The sequence below is a fragment of the Typopeltis vanoorti genome, chromosome 2, assembly GCF_054136105.1.
Source record: "Typopeltis vanoorti isolate ZY-2024b chromosome 2, IOZ_Tvanoo_1.0, whole genome shotgun sequence".
In the NCBI taxonomy this organism is placed as follows: Eukaryota; Metazoa; Arthropoda; class Arachnida; order Uropygi; family Thelyphonidae; genus Typopeltis; species Typopeltis vanoorti.
The window spans coordinates 72,927,697-72,940,992 of NC_143550.1; the positions used below are offsets into that span (position 1 = coordinate 72,927,697).

Below are 13,296 nucleotides of genomic sequence, written 5' to 3' on the forward strand. Positions count from 1 at the left end.
AAGTAAGAAAACAAGCAGGTAAGTCAAGTTTGCGCCTGAAGTATTTACAGATTTGAGGCAACTCGTGGTAAAGATGGAGTAAGCTCTGATTTTTCCTTAGTATCTCCCATAATGCAAAGCACATCTCCTTGCGGACATGATACATGTATGACGCTATGTAAGGGAAGGGCCGCTATCAAGACCGGTTTCGACCTTTATCGAGGTCTCATCAGTGAGAGCCAGACCCTGAGATGCCAAGGTTGAAGTAATGCAGAACATAAATTTTACCTGTACAAGTTGCCATAAGGTGCTTTGACCTTATTAAATAAAAATCTCAGGATGAGAGACCACCTTTATTACGAGTTGCCTCAGACGTAAATACTTCAGGCGCAAACTTGATTTACCTGCTTGTTTGCTTACTTAGGAAAAAGGATTATAAGTTCATAAAATTGCTTGGTATCTTTAACATATTTTATTTTGTTTTTGTATACCAAACACGGAACTTGTTCAAACCACTTTAGGCATCCATTAAGCGAACGGCGGAATTATCTCCTGCCTAAAGACAATCACAAACATCCGTGTTAACGGGTACGTTAACCTCTCGGCTAACCAAGACGATAAAATAAAATAATTTAAAATATTAGATTACAACATTTGCATTAAATAGCATCGAAAAATAATATCCATTCAGAATTATTAGGTGGAGAAGTAGAATAGTAAATCCTTTCTTTGCTGTCAAACACAGCTGGTTTATCTATTTCTGATGTAAGTGTTTATTGGCGGTAATCCAACCACGTGTCTCTCCTGCAACATCCTTTTTCCCTCTCATGTTACTCATCTCTCGCACAAATATCCTCCTCCGCCTTTCTTTGTTCATTGGCTATTTTCGTCGCACATGACTGTTCTGTTTCCAGAAGAAAGGTGATGAATGCATTCGTCCTCGAAATGCTTGAAATACTTTTTATTGTACGCCAAACCATAATAATTTCATGAGTTAGCAGTTACTCATCTGCTAGAGGACATGAACATTTACGACTCCCACGGCACAAATCGCTTTTAAATGACTTAATTAGCTGAAATAAAAATAACAAAATAACTAGAGAGGGTGAATTTCTAGAAATACTCAAGCAAATCGAGAAATTTGTCGGCTTAGCGTTGGACGAATGGAGCTCCAATCAGTAGTCTATGAGTCGAATTCTAATGCAGGTGTGGATATTTGTGAATGTCTTGAAAGTTTCAAATCATTTCCCCTTTATCTGAGAGACGAAACGGATTGAAAAGCTTCCTGTGCAGCGACGGATGGAAGCGGATTTTCTTTCAGTAGACTCGTACCCACAATACTAATTTCAGGTTTATAATAACTTTAGCAAGTAGTAAGATTCTAAGGGAAAGGATAAAAAAAGACAAAAATCAGTGAGAGAGAGCGAGGGAGAGAATAAATATGATGTTAAGAAACAGTAAATACCTGTGTTGGCATGCCATTTATCGGTTTCGCAGGAGAAGAAACTTAAGGAGACCAACCACATCCAATGAGGGGCCTTGCTGAAAAACACAGAACATTTCTTCATCAGATAAGAACTGAACCCTAGGTTTTCTTTCCTGACAAACAAACAGGATCATCTTTTTTATCAGTCTACTTGCTCAGCTTCTGAGTATTTTATGTCAAGGGGCCCCGAAAATGAAATTATCTCTTATAATTTATTATAGTAAAGTGAAATTTTCAGAAAGAAAGACAGAAACTAACGATGTATTCTACGCATTAAAAAAAATGAACCAAGATGAACAGAAAAGAAGACCCAGTTCAGAATTCTTTTATCGTAATTGTCGTTATTCATAATAACTTTAAGGAGTATCAATACCTAGTCTGTTACCTGTATGTGTTCTGTTGCCGTTTTTCGGTAGGAAAAATTCGAGCCTGCCTACTGAAAGAAAAATCGCTTTCTCAGAATAGGTCTGGTTAACTCACCTTTAATTAAGTCATTATAAATGCTCCTCGTGACCTGGACAGGATTCGAACTGAAATCATTCCAACAAAAATGACACGGTCATCTCTTTTTTAACTGCGCCTACAGAGGAGTGTCATTCATCAATTACTTAACACTGTTAAGAGGGGGATGGAGGGTCAGTATTTTGTGACAGTAAGACAGAAGTCCATTAAATGTGTCACTGCTAAAAAGAGAACGTTGGGGAAAGGGTTACTAAAACTATAAAAAATAAAAACTTGCTCTACGTAATTTATGAAGGAGACAAAAATAGACTGATAGAAAAATAGTAGGAATCGCTTACTGCCGGTTGTTTATCTTCCTTTAAGAAATAAATAATACTGAAAGAAATATAAACAAATAAATATAAACAAGAATGAAAAAAATGAAACAAAACTAAAGAAAAAGAGGAATTTCTTACTGAAATAACCGAAACGCATAGTGGGGGACCAAACTGATGCAATCAAAAGAACTCGGAGATTTCGTAATTGACGGGACGTCCAGAGAGCTGGCAGGAAAGGCTGCTGGAGAAACACGTGGTGAAGCCAAAAATACGTGACATTTTGCTAATTTTAGCAGGACCGCTTATCTACAGTGGCAGCGTTCAGTAACTTGACGGAAAACAACAACACATGTAGGGTGGTGCAGTAACCAGCGAAGGCCTCTCACCTGGAACAGCTGGTTCATTTCGCAAAGGTTGCTTTTACCAACTTGTTCACTTTAACTGCGCATCATTCAACTTTCCGCCACTCCAGATCAGAAGTCATGTCGGTAAGAATCTCTTCGTTACCTCATTTGTTAGATTACGTTAATTTCTTTCTTTCATTTTTTACGAATCTATATTCTTTTCTCAAAATCGTAGTAATATACTATCATCTATATTTCTTTCCTTCTTTTTTTTATATTTATTTATTTTTTACTTTATTCTAATTTGTTTTATTTGTCTTTCTTACGTCTGATTTTGCACAAAGATGCTTAACAACATCCAAAATCTGTTATTGTTTCCTTAAATAGAAGAGAATTGTCCTTATTTTGCTATATAAGTGAAATTTGCTTGAACATTCTCTAATTTAAAACAAGTATCATAATTAGGAATTTTATTTAGGAATTAAGATTAGAAAGGCTTTTTTTATGTGTCGGTGGGTTTTAAGGAAAAGAAAAATTCAGTCTGAATAGTTCGGTAGTAATTGCTGAAATAAGAATTCATGAGCTGAATCTCATAAAAGCAAGCAAAAAAAAAAAAAAAACATAAGCGGGCTGTTTTACTACTATGCCGTATTTGTTTCTTATTATTATCTAATATAAAATGAGGATTACTTAATTAGATAGACAATAAACAAATTCGAACATCATAGTGAAATTTTTTCGTTTAATAACCAATGTGAGTAATTCTTAAACTTCATAATTCTTATCGTAAATGGAAAGTTATGCAGGTATTCTATTGTTATAAGGATTTCTATACTGCTTTTGTTTTATTTTCTATCAACGTAATCCGACGTATGTCGCTACGACAAGCAAATAAAACACTGATTTACAGCAGTTGACAAAGCGATGACAGTTGCCATGTAATATAGATCTTGCACCGAACAAGAATATAAAATAACTCATTTTTGAAAGTTGCGTTTACTTTCAGCTGTTAATCTTCTGTGTCAACCTTTTTTGAATAATTCGACTATTAACCATTCTGTCTCTCTCCCTTTCACGTCAATTATGCAAAACAGCATTAATTAATTAGTAATTAAAAATTCTAAATCAGAAATGGTATTTCTTACCTTGTATAATATTTGATCATTAATATTACTCGTTTAATAGTATGTTATTCATTTATTATTATTTAATAATATTAATATTACTTCTTTAATATATTTGCTGTAGTAATGTTACGATTACAAATAATATTTATAAATAAAACACGATAATTGTAATTGCTCAGCTTAAATATTTATGTCACGTTGCAAACAGAAGTTTTAAATGCTTAAATAAAGACCTTTTTAGTAGATACGTAGTTCTTGTCTTATTAAAAAGTATCCAAATATACTTTAGAAATCTTATAATGAGTCTCTATGCAATACCCAGCTAAACTTGTCTTCAAGTTAGGGTCTTGAACCACGGTTACGACAGAGGATATGTTCCCCACGGAAACAATAATTTGTACACTGTAATTAAAATAAAAAAGGTCGCATGAAAATTATATATTCGAAGAAAAATAACTTCCCACGGTAGTTTAGAAATCCTCTCCTGGAAGTATACAAATATCACTAAATGAGGTCAAATTCCAGGAGGGGGATTCATTCCCAGAAACTTCCACCCTTGCAGATTGCAAATTAGTCATAAATAGTAACTGGTGAAACCTCTGGAGCAACAACAACGACAATAGATATTAGCGGCAGAACAGTAGACAATTAGCAACGCTTTCTACAGCGTAGAGATGCAATTAAAAAAAAAAAAAGTATGTACTTAATGATAGGTTATATCTTCCGAAACGTGTATATATTATGCACTTTGGGAAAGTATAAAACAGCATCATACCTACATCACGAATGAAACCAGGGTTGGATGACTTTTAAATGACATGAGAAAGCAAATTGTCTTGTGAAACAGAGACTCGATTCATTTCAAAGCTTAAAAAAAAGTGAAAGGAACTTTATCCGATTGCGTCAACTATTTAAGAAGTCTTACGTAATGTAGTAATTCTTTGAGCACTACAGCGCATAAAAATTCTAACTGAAACTTTACAAGTACTGCTTGCTTAATCTATAGAAAGAAAATGGTGAATATACATATATTATACTTCATTAAAAGCACTGAATGAGATTTTTGTCATTTATTTTAATCTAAGCGCACTGTATTTATTAAATCACGGAATTATGCGCATTATTTTTTTGCGAAAGTTACATCTAAGCGGTGATAATTTTTTTTTGTTTCATATTTTATCTGCTTGTCTCTTTCACGTACAATAAGAAATAATGTTTTTTATGATTTTAGAGCCCTGACGTTTTCAAAAATGATCATTAGGAATTTAAAAAAAAAAAACCTTAGTTTATAGATATCAAATTTAATTTGTCTGAGTAGTTTCTATAATCTTTTTAGAATCAGATATTCAAGCGATATGCGATTTTTTGAAAAAATTAGTAAGGAAATATTATTTTATTTATTTGTGTATTTATTGATTTCGGTTTGATATTAGCAATACATTTGTGTAAACTTCCGACTTCTCTCTCTCTCTCCTTCACTACGAGACGGAGTCGGCCAAGACTTTTGATTATTCAGTGATCACTTCTTGGATTTAAAACAAATATTAGTTATTTCATAATTAATTACATTAATAACAGTAATGAACTAATTACCAATTATATGCAAATATATCATCATCAGGTTCTATATGCGATCATTTTTTATCATTTACATCAACAAACATCATACGCACAAATGCAATAACGTATTCAAAGAAATATTACAAAATGCTGTTATTTAAATTGGGTACTTTTACACTTGTCAGATTTCTATTCGAACTGATAGTATACTGTTGTAGTTTTATGCACACACACACAGAAAGCAATTTTGATATATTTTCTGTTACAACCTTATTAATTGTTGAGTGTATAGAGATTTTGGTATGCTTTGAATCATCAGTTAGAACGCGAATACTCATACACTTTGAATAAGCATCCATTTTGTAATATTTAATTGAATATTCAAGAATTATCAATGAACAACATATTGATTTTCTCATGTTTTTTTAATTTAAGAAATAACTAAAAATATTTTAAAAAATGTATAAATGGATACAGTAAAGTTCTATTATTTATATAACCTGTACATAAATGTTTAATATATATATATTATATCTATATATTACCTATATAAAGTCTTATGCAAATTCGGTCCATATTATATTTTTTTATTTATTGTCTTGTGTTTAGTTATTTTTTTCAGTTATTCGCAATGTCGCTGTTCACTCCTTTTAATCTTGTCGCTATTGGTTTTCCTCGGTATGACTGCTAAGGAACATAATTGGAACACTGAACTCAAGCCTGTAGCCGTTGTATGGCTTATACGACTGCTTCCCAATAAGTAGGAATGTATCCAAGATATACACTATTTCTGGCTTTATGGAAACTTGCCCTTTTCTTTGTTATTGAAGAAAATATGGTGTTTACCTATTCCTTAGGAAGTTGGCTATTAATTGCCAAGATTATAACTGTGTAGCGACTTAAAATTTTTAACCTAGCGGTTTATAGTTCAAGTCGCTATTCGGGTGAAGACAATGCTCTTTTTTTCGTCAATAATGCTCCAGTTAAACTTGCCATTATCACAGAAGATTCCAAAGTGATATATCTTAAATAGTTGAACAATTATAAGTCCAGCCATTTTCAAAATGTACTTTTTTTGCCGAATGTCCCTCAAAGCCATTGTTTATTCGAATTCACTAGGTTTATTTCGCAGAGTCTGAGGAAATATTGGTAAAAGCAGATGATATACCGTAGTTCCTAAACCAGCACTGAGAACCATTTTCGTGTTGTTATTTAGAATTTGCCATGAGCTGGTTTCTTCTTGCAAAGTGTGTATCAGTTTTTCACCATGAAAATCTTTAGTCATTAGAAGAATAACTAGCAATACTTTTATCATGCAAGTATTATGTTAAATATGCCAGCTTCTTTTAAAATAGGCTTTAAATATGTCTTTATTTTCATTTTTCGCAGGTTTTTAAAGCACAAACATATGAGGAATGGATTATCAACCATATGCTGTTCATAACTTGGATGATCTTGAGTAGGTCTTTTACAATATCCTAGCCTGATTTAGTATCAACAGGCTTCTTCGTTGTCAATGAAAGACAAAACAAATCACAGTCATTCCAAAAAAATGACCAAATCGATGTGGTTCCCTATGACCAAACTTCCATTGCAAACAAGAACCAAAAAACAGTTTCTGATGTCTAATTTGGACATGAAAAAATATATTATCGATTTTTATTCCATACTATGGATTTAGAATAACCTGGGATTAAATAAAATTCTTGTTATAATGAATATTTAGCAAAGATTTTACAGCAGTAGAAAAGCAATAGTTTTGGCCAATGGTAAGCCATGTAATATGATTTTGCTATTCTGCTACTGCAAGAAGTGGATCCATTATTTTGATGAAAGCAATGGAACTGAATGTTCTGTTGGTAGGAACTAATTTTCTTTCGCTTGGAGAAACTCATTATTTTCAAAGCCCACGTTCCATAGTTTCATACGATAGTTTCACGACAGCGTGTAACTGTAAACAAAAACGGAGCCCTCTGTAATATTCTAGTCTTATCATAATTCATTAATGAATTCAGCTTCTAGTATGGGAAATTTTTATGTCATTTTTTAAAATAAGTTAATCTTAATGTCGCCCTGAAATGATTAATACATAATATCTTCTGTAGACAATAAACATCCTGTCTTCAATTGCGCATGTCGAATTCCAGAACTTTATAGAGTTCTTATAACTTGCCTTGCAGCGATATTTCATTTATCTGTTGATGAACTAAGCATATGTTATTTCTTGGCGCTTTGATTCTTCCATTCCTATATGTAACATCTGTTTTCATACTGCTGTCTAGGCCATGCTGATTTCGTCGTCTTGATTAAATGGTTTGGTGAGTAGATGCACTATTCTTAATTACTTTAACAAAAATAAATAAATGAGTAAAATAAAGATAAAATATCATTTATTAACTTTAATTTTGGCCATAATGATTTCAATTTCATTGTTAAGAACTACTAACCAATATTCGTATTGTACTGATTATGATAGATAAAGTGAATTCTGAATTTTTTAACCTTCGCGAAGGATTTATATTTTATACAAGTAAAAATCTACCCATAATTTAAATCTTACAAAATGAAAAAATATACATATAACTTAAACAAAACGTTATTCAGATATTATATAAAACATTATTCAGCTTGAATAAGTGAATATTTTTAATATTAAATAAGGAAAACATTCCGTTACATTTATAAGAACAGAAAATCAATTATTTTAACCAAATGATTTTTTTCAGATTTGAAGAACTTTTTTATTTATTTTTTATTATACTCATAAATCTCATTTCTGACTATAACCAGGTGTTAATCTGATTAGTTCATAATTGCCAATGTGTCCCGACTTGACTAATATGAAAGCTTGAGACTTGTCAACGTAACTACAGAGTCTGCTGCATGTTTGGAAGCGGGCTTTCACTTCTGCACTCGACACGAATCCATTGATAGATATATATCAAAATTTATTACGTGGTGTAATCTTTTTAATTACGTGTTGCAGAATGCATAAGTGTCAAGTGAATTCGTTTTTCGTCCATCAGTACTACTCTAGCTATTCCAGGAGTGTCGGTGGACGAATTTTATATTTGGTATTTGATCTTTAAAAAGGAACAAAATAAAAATACATTTTCAAAATGCAATGAGGGAAACATTTTGAATTTATTCATCGTAATGCTTCCACTCTGTCTGGATGGAATTGAATTCAATAAATTTAGGATATATTAATGAAGAGGTGCATGCATTTAATTCATTTGACATATTTTAGTGCACAACCGGACTTTCATATATACATATATATATATATATATATATATTTTTAAATATTTTAGAAATATTTTTGATTTCTACTTTTATGCGGTAGGCTAGATAATATGTGCAAAGGACTTAAAACAAGTGATTTGCTTGCATCCACTTTAACTGTCGTGGATACAAGCAAATCGAAAAATTTTCAGAACGAATTATATAATTTTTATGAGTAGAAAAAGTAGTTTAAAACTATGAATCATCAATGGATGAGTAGGACGTAAAACACACACATATTGATAATAATACTGATCTGCTAATAAAATTAATATAATAATCATTAATTTAAATGTTAATCATTATTACATGTTGAGTTTACTGATATTATTTTGTTATGCGAAATTATGAATCTATTTTATCTTTAATTGAATTGTGAAAATTTTAAATGGAAGTTAATAGTAATATGCGATTAATTAGGTAATTAACAAGAAATTAATACTCTGCGTTATTTTCAGTATTATTTATATTTATGTTCAATTTAACAACATTTGTTTTGTTGTTAAACTGAACATTCTGTTGAATATTAAATTAAATATTATGCTGTGCTTCTACATTTGTTATTAATTGCCATGAAATGTTACTTTTTATGAGTAACATGCAATATTAGAATCGTTAAGCTATTAAAATTTTGATGTGTATAATTAGTTGTTTGAACATGGGTAGTTAATAATCGATAGTCTATAAGTACTCAATCTATAAATAAAAGTTCAAATTATTAAATAAGTAAAATGAATGAGCGTAAAAGGAAGAAATGGGTGTTGCTTGATTGTTAATAAATAAACCTGATCCAAGTCATAAAATGTAAGGAGCAAGTGGGAAAAATCTCGAGCTACAGAACGCTGTCACCACAGTAATGTTAGACTATATGTACGGATATTTATGAATTGCCTCCAGGTAATTATTTTTACATGTCAACACTGAGTGTTAGTCAGTCTCGAGATGTGGTTCTTGGAATTATATTTGCCTGCGTTGTTTGTCTCGAAAACATAAAACTGGTTTAGAACATGTTATGTTCACCTTAGTACAAAGTAGGGAATACTGAATTATTATTCATTTAATTTCCACTCTGTCCCCAAAGGTAATATTTTCAGATAAATATATTTACATTTATTTATATTTATTTATTTATATTTACAGTTTCATAGTGATATACAAAGGAGGTGGTCTTTATTTTGTGTTATAATTATCAGGGAAGTTATTGTTACAACTCACATATTTTTACTTAATCACATGATGTGTGCACAATTTATGAAAGATGCATTATTATAATCACGATTTAAAATTATATCCTGAAAAACTACTTGATTATTTTTAAAAGATAACCTAGTAATTAAGCGACAGTTTGTTGTACTTTAACCGCATCGCATTATGTAGTTTCCAGGGGGGGGGGGTCTCATCTGTTTTGATTTCTGTATAAAGAGTCCACGTGTATTCTGAAGGTCTCCGTAACCGGAGATCGTAAGTACATTAACAGAGAAGGTATATGAGTAGATTCTGTTTGGGCATAGGTATTGTTTCTAACTGCAGCTTTGTGTGTTGACGAATGAAGTAAGTTGATTCTTGTGTTTCTTTGTCTTGTTTTTTGTGGCAGAGACAAAGTATTGCTATGTGATATCTCAAAGAAGGAATATTTAGAATTAACTGAACTGCTTTCTGTTGACTGTTGTGTTGACATTCGCTCAGTTCTCTCCGAGGTATTCAGTTTCTGTATTTTGTAATGCGCAGCTATTCCGTATACATTCAGGACATAACGAATTATTGCTTCACAAAGATTTCGCACTTCACAAAAATTTCTACATCAGATTTTTTGATATCAGACGGAATTGTGTTTCTACTAAGGAATACTTGCGCCGCTGAGATAATTTTAAGATCATAAATATGGCTGATGTATTTCATATGGTGATTTATGTGATATTTTACTACTGTGATCTGTGTTTTGGCATGTTAATATTTGCTCTCTCTCTCTCTCTCTCTCTCTCTCTCTCTCTCTTCCGTTGAAGTCTGTTTCATGGCAAGTAATTGACTTATCAGTAAACAATTATTGAAATTTGGGATTTTAATAAGTATCGTGTATCTCATTCCTCTGTTACATTAATGGGAATTGTTAAACTTTGAAAAGTGATTTATATTTGCATATGCTTATTCTTCTGCTTTCTGGAGGTTAGTATAGGCGATGATCAGTGCCGGTTATTAATTTACATAGTTAAGTAAATGACCAATTATGGACAGTATATAAATATTAAATAGGGTATGAAACAAAATGACTCATCGGGGAAAGACTCGGCATGTTTTCATTTCTACGGCGAGTCCTCTTCTTATTAAAGTGCACGTATTTCTTCCTGAGAGGTAGTTATTGAACCACTTAATTAATCCGTCTTCTATTTCTATTGCTCTTAATGTTTTAATTATAACGAGGTGATATACTGTATTAAAATCTTCGCATCCTTGTTTTTGTTAAGAGAGTTGTTTATTTTTTCTGCAAATTCCTCGAGTTAATTAGTTGTACTTTGCCCTGTCTAGAAACCATGCGTATTCGAGCTTATTAATTTTAAGGTGGTCTTGAGGCCTATTATTGACTATTCTTACCATTATTATTTAATGTAGGGAGGCGGGATATTAGTTGTTCATGTAATGCCCTTGTTTCCAATGGAGTACTGATTTATCCATCCACTTATTCATTGGACATCAACAGATGCTGTATGGTCACTCAGATGCTCGGTGATGGGCCACACCAGTCCACGTCAGTTGGTGCTATTGCATTCTTTTCTGGAGGCACTCTCTGAAGATCAGACACATCATCCATCCATCTCACTGACGGTCTACCCTTTCCTCTTTTTTCCAGGAATTTTACCTTCTGTTACTGTTTTGAGAAGTACTGATGGCTTTTGTTTTTTAATTCAAGAGGAATATTTCTTGTATCTAATGTTGTATTCGTTATATAATGACGGACATTTTTAGAAAGTTAAAGTTATTCCTCATATCGTTGATATGTTCGATTAAATAATTTTAGCCTGTTTTTTTTTTTTTTTTTTTTTTTTTTTTTTTTTTTTTTTTTGAGTATCTGAGTTGCCAACGATTTGACAGAAACCCATAATGTTTTCTCGCAGGGCGAAGCCATCTTACTCAGATGAGAGATATGGGGGTTGGTTTTCGTTTAGTTAAAATATCAGTAATGATGATGGCTTCTATCATCTTGCTATCACCAATCACTTCAAAGTTGACAGTGATTGGTGATAGCAAGATGATAGAAGCCTTTTTTTGATTTTCTGCACGGTTGCTGTATGTCTTGATTTGGAAAGAGCCAACCGTGCAGAAAATCAAAAAAATGTTTTTCAAAATGTCAACCAACTGTGTAAAAAAAGTCACAACCAAAAACGCTGGTAGAGTGGTCAGGGAAAATGGAGAAGCCTTCCACACAGCGGAACTTCTCACGAAATGGAGAACATATTTTCATGGATTACTAAATGCTGATCACGAGGTTCATACCTCTCCCACTATACCGCTTCACATATAAACCAATCTTTACTAGGGATACACACAACTAACTTCACTCTAGGTGAACTAAGAAGTGCTATAGGACAACTAAAACCAAACAAAGTTCCAGGACCTGACAATATTGCTCCTGAAGCCATCATCTATGGAGGCAATACGCTAAACGCATTACTTTTATCATCTGTAACAGTGTACTAAACACTAGAATTGTTCCAGCAGATTGGACCAGAGGATACATCCTTCCCATCCCAAAGAAATGGAATAGTTATTAAAGAGAATGCGAAAAGAGAAAGAGAATGTTATTAAACAGGATTCAACCACTCATCACTCCCCTCCTCAAGAAACGCCAAGCGGGGTCCCTCAGGGGAAGAAGTACTATAGAACAAATCCATTGTATTAGAAGGCTGATAGAAGGCTCCAGGAACAACTTCCTGTCGTTCTTACCATCATCGACTTTACCAAAGCTTTTGACAGTATTAACAGATCCAAATTCTTTGAAATTATGTCCCATTATGGCATACCAGACAAATTCATTAAGCCAATACAGGCTTCCTACAAAGAGTTTCAAGCACAACTTCTAGTCGATAGAATGTTAACTGACCCATTCCCTATCTCTACAGGAGTCTTGCAAGGGGAACGTTCTCGTCCTCTTTCTCTTTACTATCCTTGGATTACATCTTTCAACAAACTAACTCACATTTTGGCATTGAATTACACTTCAATCAAGAAAGTGTCACGTTGCAACACTCATCTACTCAGATGATGTCGTCTTACTTGATCCAGATTACAACACAGCACAACGGCATTCGAACGAACTTATTATACTCGCCAACATGGTGGAATTAAAAATTAATTTTTCCAAAACTAAAGTTCTACCCATTTTGGCTGACGGTTCCTTATATCACCTTAACTACAAAACCGGAAATGTACGCACCTCTTCAAATACCTTGGCTCTTATATTATGGACACTGAATGATATAAAAGAGTCCGAAAACAAAGGGCACTAGCAGTTTTTGGTACTACGACTCCCATATGGAAATCCTCTGTTGTCTGCTTGCAAACCAAAATTAGACTTTTTAAGGCCATAGCATGCGCTATTTTTCTATATGCATCCCAAACTTGGACTATCTGCACAGTAAGTAGCCGAAATCTCATTAACAGATTTAGAACCATATGCCTTAGAAAAATTCTTGCATATACATGGAAAGATAGAATCTCCAATGATAGAGTTCTCTTGGAAG

General features: G+C 32.7%; 1 protein-coding gene across 2 annotated transcripts in view; it reads left to right on the forward strand.

Annotated features, from left to right (window-relative positions):
• Nucleotides 1–2,590: 2,590 nt before the first annotated feature.
• Nucleotides 2,591–13,296, forward strand: part of LOC150109170 (major facilitator superfamily domain-containing protein 6-like) — a 32,966-nt gene continuing 22,260 nt past the window's right edge. Inside the window, exons 1-2 of one of the 2 annotated variants that reach the window (XM_090411821.1) lie at nucleotides 2,591–2,732; nucleotides 6,665–7,593. The gene's annotated coding sequence lies outside the window, so the exon portion shown is untranslated. The remainder of the gene's footprint in view (nucleotides 2,733–6,664; nucleotides 7,594–13,296) is intronic. The other variant, XM_090411831.1, reaches the window with a different exon arrangement.